General features: G+C 44.8%; 3 non-coding genes across 3 annotated transcripts; all 3 read left to right on the top strand.

The window, feature by feature from the left end:
- The first annotated feature begins 4,065 nt into the window (after positions 1–4,065).
- Positions 4,066–4,147, top strand: trnas-gga (transfer RNA serine (anticodon GGA)). Its single transcript has one exon. It is a non-coding gene; the product is annotated as a tRNA-Ser (tRNA).
- A 3,887-nt stretch (positions 4,148–8,034) lies between these two features.
- On the top strand, positions 8,035–8,107 carry trnaa-agc (transfer RNA alanine (anticodon AGC)). The gene has a single exon. It is a non-coding gene; the product is annotated as a tRNA-Ala (tRNA).
- A 751-nt stretch (positions 8,108–8,858) lies between these two features.
- On the top strand, positions 8,859–8,931 carry trnai-uau (transfer RNA isoleucine (anticodon UAU)). The gene has a single exon. It is a non-coding gene; the product is annotated as a tRNA-Ile (tRNA).

The following is an 8,931-nucleotide window of genomic DNA, read 5'->3' as shown; positions in this document are numbered from 1 at the left end:
TAGTCAGCAGGAATAAATGTTTACTTGTTCCCGTGATGCGTGATTATTGTTCCTGAAAACATCATTAACTGTGAAAATTCCCCCTGAGAGTTTTGATCACTGCGTGTGAAAGAAAAGAAAAGCTCTTTCAGGTCCGAGTCCGGATCGGAACCCCAGGCGAACTGAACCAACTGCTTCGGATCGGGACAAAGACTGAGGCGGCGGGTCGTCAGAACCAAGGGCGGGACTTCTGTGGTAAACAGAAGAAAACCAAACCCACCGATCTTTCCATCAATTAAATAGTGAGGGACGTTCACTTATATACAAACAGCAGATCGACAACGTCAGAATCCTACATTAGTGTGTCCTGCATATTAAGTTATTAATTAAAAAATTAATGTCCAATAATAAAGAATGAAATGAGTTTATTTTTGAGTCAGATCTAGACTCAAGCAGGAGTCATGTTCTGGATTGCTGTTTCAGCTCTAACCGGAGACTGGAGTTTGTTTCATTTTCAATCACACATAAAACACTTTCACACAAGGGGAAGCAAGCGCGTGTGAGAAGTGTGGTTCGATCCCATGCCTCTAGTGAAGACCGTCAATGGGATTAAAGACGAGCTTGTGCCCTGGTGCTCTTTTCAGAGGGGCTCCTTCCTGCACAGATTGCCGATTATTTAGCATTTCACCATGAACGGGGCTCAAACTCTTGCAATTACTCACCCGTAAGAAGAGAAGTCATGTTATTGGACACGTGTCTAAGTAATCAATTCATAGAATTAATGTAAATTAACAATTAACGGAGTTAAAACGTTGGTTTTTTTTTTAAACTGAAGTGAGGTAGTTAAAAAGTTATCTGTCTCCCCATTGGGAATGAACCTCAGTCACCTGCATGACAGGGAGGGATACACACCACTATACTAACGAGGAGCACGGGTTTGTCGTTGGTCGTTGGTCACTTACTGGTAACAGAAATGAGAATGAAAATGTGTATAGATGATGTACGAATTACCGTGTGCTTTCACTTGTCCCAAGCTCAGTTGAAAGAATTTCCAGCGTTAGAAACCTCATGAATAACAACTGATTCTACACGTGTTAGTAGTGTGTGAGGAGGAGCAGTAGCACAGACAGATGGAAAAGGAGATCTAGAAAAAGTGTTTTTAGCCGAGTTAAAAATGGACAAATTACTAATCAACATTTCTTCAAAAGTTTATCCCAAGAATTTCCAAAAATACAGAGAAAAGTACATTTTTCCTTCAGCAAGACCTAGACGGGATGTGGTTTTTGTTGTAAACAGAGCACAGAGCATAGTCTTGTCACAATGACGTGTAATTCTAGACACTCGAAGAAGGCTCCACGGTCGAAACATTGTGTTTGTTTTCTTCTCAGCAGAGAATAAACCTTTACTTGCTCCTTAATTAAGGAAAGTCTACCAGGACTGGGGATGAAACCCACGTGGTTTTTATGTCTCTTGGATCTTCAGTCCAACGCTTTTACCGCTTGGACTTCCTGCTCAATTACAGCACTAGAAATATTCTGATTCAGGGCTTCTGCGGTTCCTGCTAATTACACACAAGTGGGAGACTCCCTCACTGAAGAGTCCCATCTCCTTGCAAGAGAGAAGACCAGTCAATCAGATGTACTCTAAAAAACCAACATGAGAAAATCGCAGTGTGTCAGGAGTCGTTTCATAAAAGCAGAAAATACGAACAGAGCTGGACGTATGTTCTTGTAATCATGGAATAAGACAGGATTTGAGGCCGGGATCTCTTGCAACCAAACAGCAAACTCAAACCAACGAGCCAGAGAGGTCGTGAGTGCTTTGATTTCAAGTGTGTTTTTCACGAGTGTGCGATCGCGCAGAAGACTCGTGAGGGATTTAATGTGCACGGGAGGGAGCTGACCTTTAACACAGGAAGGGGGATTAGCTCAAATAGTAGAGCGCTCGCTTAGCATGCGAGAGATAGCGGGATGATGCCCGCATCCTACAGCTTTTGCGCTCTATGTACTAGAGAGGACAAACACTCTCGGGATGGAATGATGAAAGTGGGAGAGACTTTTCCCCCGTCACCCATGACACGACCCACACTCAGACTGCTTAGTTATAACTCACGCTTGCTTTTTACTCCATTTCTGAACGTTGTTTGCCAGATGTACGTTTCAAAGTTTTGTGGTCATCAGTTTAATGCGCTTTATTGACTTCGCGTGGTGTTCTGGTCTCTTTACCGGTGAGTTATGAAGATGAGATCTTCCCTTTTCTTCAGCACGGCGTTTTAATCTTTTGGGGGAATATGGTCTGTTACAACAGTCACACGAAAATAATGTTCATATATATAATGTTCATTTCGACATGAGCTGGCAAGCAGCCATCATCCAGCCTCGTTAGTGCAGCAGGTAGTGTGTCAGTCTCATGATCTGAAGGTTGTGAGTTTGATCCTCACACGGGGCAGGGATCAATCATGTTTTGGGCTCTTCACAGATGGGGCGTGAGACGTTCACTCACGCACGTGTGTTCTTCACTTCCACGCCGAATACGAGATGTTAAGTCAGCGATAAACACGGTTCGATTTCTCGCTATGATGCTTGGTGTCCACTCGCACGTTTTTAAAATAATGATATATGAGAGCATCAGATAAACTCCGAGTGGTGAAGGTGTCTCCACCATCGGATCTTGCAAACCAGCAGTCAGCCCATCAGCTGCAGCACCTGGCTATAACCTCACGACACTCGCTCTGCTGTGCTCCCGAGGAGGGCTGGATATGTCTTCCTACAATAGAAAATAAGACGGGTTCGTCCGGGATTTGAACCCGGGACCTCTCGCACCCAAAGCGAGAATCATTTAACCAATTAATAGTAAATGAATCACGAAGAGAGCAGGTTGGAGTGGAAATGATGCGGGAACGAGCCCGTGTTAGATACCCATCTCCACTTTGGGAGGTAGTATTCACTACCAGTTTATGGGCGTCTTTACACATCCGAGAGCCGGTGAAAATACCATTTCCTCTCACCTGGCCCGTGCTCTGTCGGAAGAACTTCTTAACGCATTTTAAAACTCAAAACCGAAGCTGAAATAATCATTTCCGAACGTGTTAGTAGCGTCCGTGGGGAGCAGTACCACAGCTGGGAACACGTTTCTGAAGATAATCGAAATGAAAGCCAAATCCTGAAATATCAGCCCCGAGAGGAAACGTCTCCTAACAGGAAACATAGCTCCCGCTCCTCGTTAGTATAGGGGTGAATATCCCCGTCTGTAACCCGGGAGATTCTTTTTAGAAGTTCATCCGAAGATTAAACAGTTCCGTTAATTTCTGCGATTTCCACCAATAAAGAGAAGTGGAAGTAATTTTGATTGATTCATGGGTCGTCTTTCCATAATGATGTGTATTTCTGTGTCAGTAGACTAGAAATAGTGGGTGTGTGAAAATGAGACTCACTGGCCTGTACGGGGATCAAACCTGCAACCTTGGCGTTATTAGCACCATACCCTAACCAACTGAGCTAACCAGCCTTGTGAGAGAAGGTTCGTCCTCTGAGTTTTCCTACCTTTTGTTTCCTTAGTGGATCCGCTGGTGATGATCGATATAGAGAGATAGAAATAGCAAATTAATCACGAAGAGAGATTTTGGGTTGGAAATGATGTGGGAACGAGCCCGTGTCAGTTCGGGAGAAGGTGAGGATGCGTGTGTAGTCGTGGCCGAGTGGTTAACGTGATGGACTAGAATAAATTCAAGTAACATCTCTGTTAACATTTAATTCCTATCAGACTGGGCTGCGCGTTTGTTGTATCATTTTATCTGACAGGGTGTCTCTCTGTGTCACAGTTCTCGTCATTCGCCTTTGGCGACACCTGGTGGCCACAGCGGTCAGTCCGCCACGTCGCCCGTGAACAGGCAGCGCGCGTATTACAGCCTGGAAGACGCTCAGAGGGAAACCGGTTTCATTTCTGTCTCCTTTCTGATCCGCTCCGGGATGGAATGATGAAAGTGGGAGACACTTTTTCCCCGTCACCCACGACACGACCCACACTCAGACCGCTTAGGTATAATTCCCGCTTGCTTTTTACTCCATTTTTATTCCAGGTTTCTGTGTAGCCGTGGCCGAGTGGTTAAGGCGATGGACTGGAAATCCATTGGGGTCTCCCCGCGCAGGTTCGAATCCTGCCGACTACGGGTGTGTGTTCCCTTTTGGTGAATCCAAATAACATGTCAATTAACATTTGCATTTCTATCAGACTGGGCTGCACGTCTGTAGTATCATTTTATCTGACAGGGAGTCTTTATTATGTGATAATACAAAGACATATCAAACTCACTTCTTATCTTCTGTGTATCTGACACGAGTAGACTAGAGGAGTAGGGAACTTTATTGCCATATGTACATGTACATTGGAATTCTTATTCTCACTGATCTCTCTGGACAACAACAATGGAGACAGTACATTACAAACAATAAATAGAACAGGAGCCATCAATATGTTGTGGGACAATAAGTATGTAGTAGTGACAAAAAAACATAGTAGACCATGAGGAAGAGCAGAGTGTGGACATGCATTGAGTCTGAAGCCCTGCAGTTAGCTGTTGAGGACGCGCACTGCAGTGGGATAGAAGCTGTTCTGGAGTCCAGTGGATCTTGTTTTAACAGCGCGGTACCACTTGCCAGAGCGCAGGGGGGAGAATTTGTTCCGGAATGGCTGGGATCCTAAAAGACGGATTGGGATTTATTGTGACATCTTGCTGTATTTCTAATACCAGTGTGATACTCGAGTAACGTAGTGGGGTCGTGCATCTTTAGAGCTTCATCTCAGAGATTTTTTTCTTTAGTGCACCGTTACAAGCGCCCACACAACTTATTCTCTGAACCCCCCAATTGCTCCACAACCGGTGGAAACCCCATTTTCCCCTGAGAGACACCAGTGTACGGTCCCATCACACTCAAGAACACAACAAATATCTTCAGTGAAGACCCGGAAGTGCCAGAACACATTGAAGACTTGCACTGTATTTAAATACGAATTTCCTTCAGTTCAGCTCTCTTCAGTCCCCGGGATAGCCGTGCGAGTGGCAAACACAGTTGGCCATGCCCCTCGGACCACACCTACACCATCTACCTCATTATGATTTCTTATTTATTTATTGCACATCTCCAGTCATTGTTTACATGTCTGCATCGTTTACATTCGAACTGTTTACTTGTTTACTTGTACACTGTCTACTGTCTGTTTATATATTGTCTTGATGCACTGTCTGCACTTTGTGTTTTTACACCTGTTTCAACAATCGAGAGACTTTCTGTAAGTAAGAATTCCGTTGGACCAGTACTGTACCTCTACCGGTTACATATGGCGATAAAGCGCCAACAGGCAGTAGGAGTTGATGTAAAGAGTATTGAACTGACGAGCACAAGAGCTCGACTCGTGCAGCAGGCAGAAGAAGGTCCCGCCGTCCTCCTCACATTTGGCGGAACACCCTGCAGACGACAGGCAGTGACGGTGCCCCTAAGAGGTGGAGAAGCGGCACAAGGTGACGCCGAGGAGGAGGGCGCAGTGCAGGGGGTGAGCTCAGCTGGTAGAGCGTCCTCTTGCCTCCTCCAGGAGTGAGTTTAGAGCTCTGTGTGCCGACAGGTCTCCTGTAGCCGCGTTCGCGCCTTGCGGAGAGAGCGCTGTGCGATTGTCAAGCATTCAACAGCTGCGCCTCCTGTTCATCTTCTCTCCGCATGAAGCGCGGCTCCGGTGCTCTCTGCTGAAATCTCCTCTCAGCAGATCGGGAGTCCTTGGGGAGAAAGTTAAGGAGTGTGCGATGCATTTTCTGACAGTTGGAAAGACTGCCCCCACAGTGTCATTCCCAGCAGCTAAGTTACAGAACAGGGTTTCAGTCCTCCTGTGAGCTTCGTTCTTTTCAGTGAGCTCATCACTTGTGGAAATCGATTTATGGGGATCGAACTCGTGACTTTGGCGTTATTAGCACCATGCTCTAAACAACTGAACTAACCGGCCGCTTGAACCCACAGTCCAGTGATCAGCTAAAGATCAGCTAATGGGCCCTCTGCGGATTATTACAGAAGAACTTTAAGTGCTGATTCGCTCAGCTTACGCTTGTTTCCCCTCGTGTGTGAAAGTGTTTCATGTGTGATTGAAAATGAGACAAACTCCAGTCTCCAGTTAGAACTGAAACAGCAATCCAGAACATGACGCCTGCTTGAGTCTAGATCTGACAAACGTTGTTTTTTTAAAAGTGTAGTGAGGTGGTTAAAAAGCTACCTACCACCCCGTCGGGGAATCGAATCCCGGTCTCCCGTGTGACAGGCGAGGATACTAACCATTATACTAATGTACGCGTGCCTGAGAAGGTCTTGAGCTCTGTTTCCTTCCTCTCAGGGCTGGTGTTTACAGTTCAGCCTGTTAATATGATTCTTCACAGAAATTAGACTGAAAATGTGGAGAGATGTTATACGAATTTCCTTTATCCGACTAATCTAACTACTATTCCAAAGGTGAAACCCATCAACTCTTAAAAGGTTTTTGAAAATCTGCCTGAATGTGGTTTTGTTTAAAAATCTTTCTGTATTTATTATAACAATCGCTGACAAAAATATTACGATTAACTTCTGAAAACAATGAAACTAAAAGGATGAAACCAAGCGCTCTTAGTTACTAATTGAGTGTTCATGATCGTCAATAAACAACTGAAAGCAGGTGAAATCACCGTATGCTTTCACTGGTCCCAAGCTCAGTCAAAATAACTTCCCAGTGTTAGAAACCTCATTAATACCAACTGATTCTACACGTGTTAGTAGTGTGTGAGGAGGATCGTAGCACAGACAGATGGAAAAGGATTTCTAGAAAAGGTGTTTTTAGCCTAGTTAAAAATTGACAAATGACAAATCAACATGTCTTTAAAAGTTTATCCCAAGAATTTCCAAAAATAGAGAAAATTACATTTCTCTTTCAGTAATATAATAATAATAAACTTTATTTTATATAGCGCCTTTAAAGGTGGCTTCTCAAAGCGCTTAAAGACCTAGACGGGCTGTGGTTTTTGTTGTAAACAGAGCACAGAGAACGGTCTTGTCACAATGACGTGTAATTCTAGACACTCGAAGGCTCCACGGCCGAAATGTTGTGTTTGTTTTCTTCTCAGCAGAGAATAAACCTTTACTTGCTCCTTAATTAAGGAGAGTCTACCAGGACTGGGGATGAAACCCACGTGGTTTTATGTCTATTGGATCTTAAGTCCAACGCTTTTACCGCTCGGACTTCCTGCTCAATTACAGCACTAGAAATGTTCTGATTCAGGGCTTCTGCGGTTCCTGCTAATTACACGCAAGTGGGAGACTCCCTCTCTGAAGAGTCCCGTCTCCCCACAAGAGAGAAGACCAGTCAATCAGATGTACTCTAAAAAACAAACAGGAGAAAATAGCAGTGTAAAAACGATTTTGGCACGCCTGTAGCGCTTTCACAAAACCTCCTAGGGTTACGAAAACACTTGCGTTGTGTATAAAGTACATTGTTAATGTTTTCTCAGCCTTCACTTTGTCGTTTTTATGACATTTTTTTGACCACGCACCCGAAACTTGTTGGAACGGGAGAAAATCCAGGACTTATTTCATGGAGAATTTCTGTTCTAACAGTGTGCCAGATTCAGAGAGCAGTGAAGCGCACTGAAAGTCACCTCCACTGTCATGAGAGCAGAATAAAGTCCGAGCAGTGAAGATCTTTCCACGACCGGTTCTTGTGAACCAGCCGACAGCCCGCCAGCTCAAACACCTCGCTATAACCTCACACTGAGTGAGGCGTGATCACGATACGCGCTCTGCTGTGCTACTATAGTCGTTTCATAAAAGCAGAAAATACGAGGAGAGCTGGACGTATGTTCTTGTAATCATGGAATAAAACAGGGCATGTCCGCGATTTGAGGCCGGGACCTCTCGCAACCAAACAGCAAGCCTAGACCAAAGAGCCAGAGAGGTCGTGCGTGCTCCGATTTCAAGTGTGTTTTTCACGAGTGTGCGATCGCACAGAGGACTCGTGAGGGATTTAGTGTGATCATCAGCACAGGAAGGGGGATTAGCTCAAATGGTAGAGCGCTCGCTTAGCATGCGAGAGGTAGCGGGATCGATGCCCGCATCCTCCAGCTCTTGCGCTCTACGTACTAGAGAGGACAGACTCCTGTCTCACTTGCAGCATTGTGAAGACTTTACATCGAGCGCTGTAAGGAGGCGATGACCTCTCACCGCCACGTTTTCAATTTATAAAACTGTAACTTAACCCTTCCACGGGAAACCTGTTAAAACGGGAGAAAGTCTGCGATGTATTTTATTGATTATTTATTTTCTAACACACAGGTGTCAATCTTAATTGAACCCACGTCAGAATGTGTCCCTTTCAATCCATTATTATATAATCCAGTTCGTGCCGAGCACACAGCGGGTGAGAGTACAGCACAGCAGAGCTTCGCATCAACAGGACTCACAGGAGGGAAAGGCTGTCCGGTATCGCCGGCCGTTCGCTCCATTACCAGATGACATCTTTCAAGCCCAAATCACACTCGTATATGAGAAACTATATATATACAGTCTACAGCATATGAATATGTATATAATGTACATGACTGCGAGGAGTACAAAACGTGGGTGCAACGTAATAAAGAGCAAGCTGCTGAAATCGTTCATGAATTTTTTATTCAAGATTTTTTTTTTTTGCCGTGTACAACAAGTGTAGTGGAATGCTTACTCGTTCAGCTGTAGCCAGTAACAGTTTGTTCCGGAATGGCTGGGATCCTAAATGACAGATTGGGATTTATTGTGACAGCGGATGGTGTGGATCTCAGCGATTGATTTGAAATCATATCGTGTGAGTTCATACTGCAGCTCAGCCATCGTCCAGCCTCGTTAGCGCAGTAGGTAGCGCGTCAGTCTTATAATCTGAAGGTTGTGAGTTCGATCCTCACACGGGGCA

Source organism: Atractosteus spatula, chromosome 5 (assembly GCF_055471065.1).
Source record: "Atractosteus spatula isolate fAtrSpa1 chromosome 5, fAtrSpa1.hap1, whole genome shotgun sequence".
Lineage (NCBI taxonomy): Eukaryota > Metazoa > Chordata > Actinopteri > Semionotiformes > Lepisosteidae > Atractosteus > Atractosteus spatula.
The sequence above is the reverse complement of the archived record's forward strand: the minus strand, read 5'-3'. Positions and strand labels throughout refer to the sequence as shown.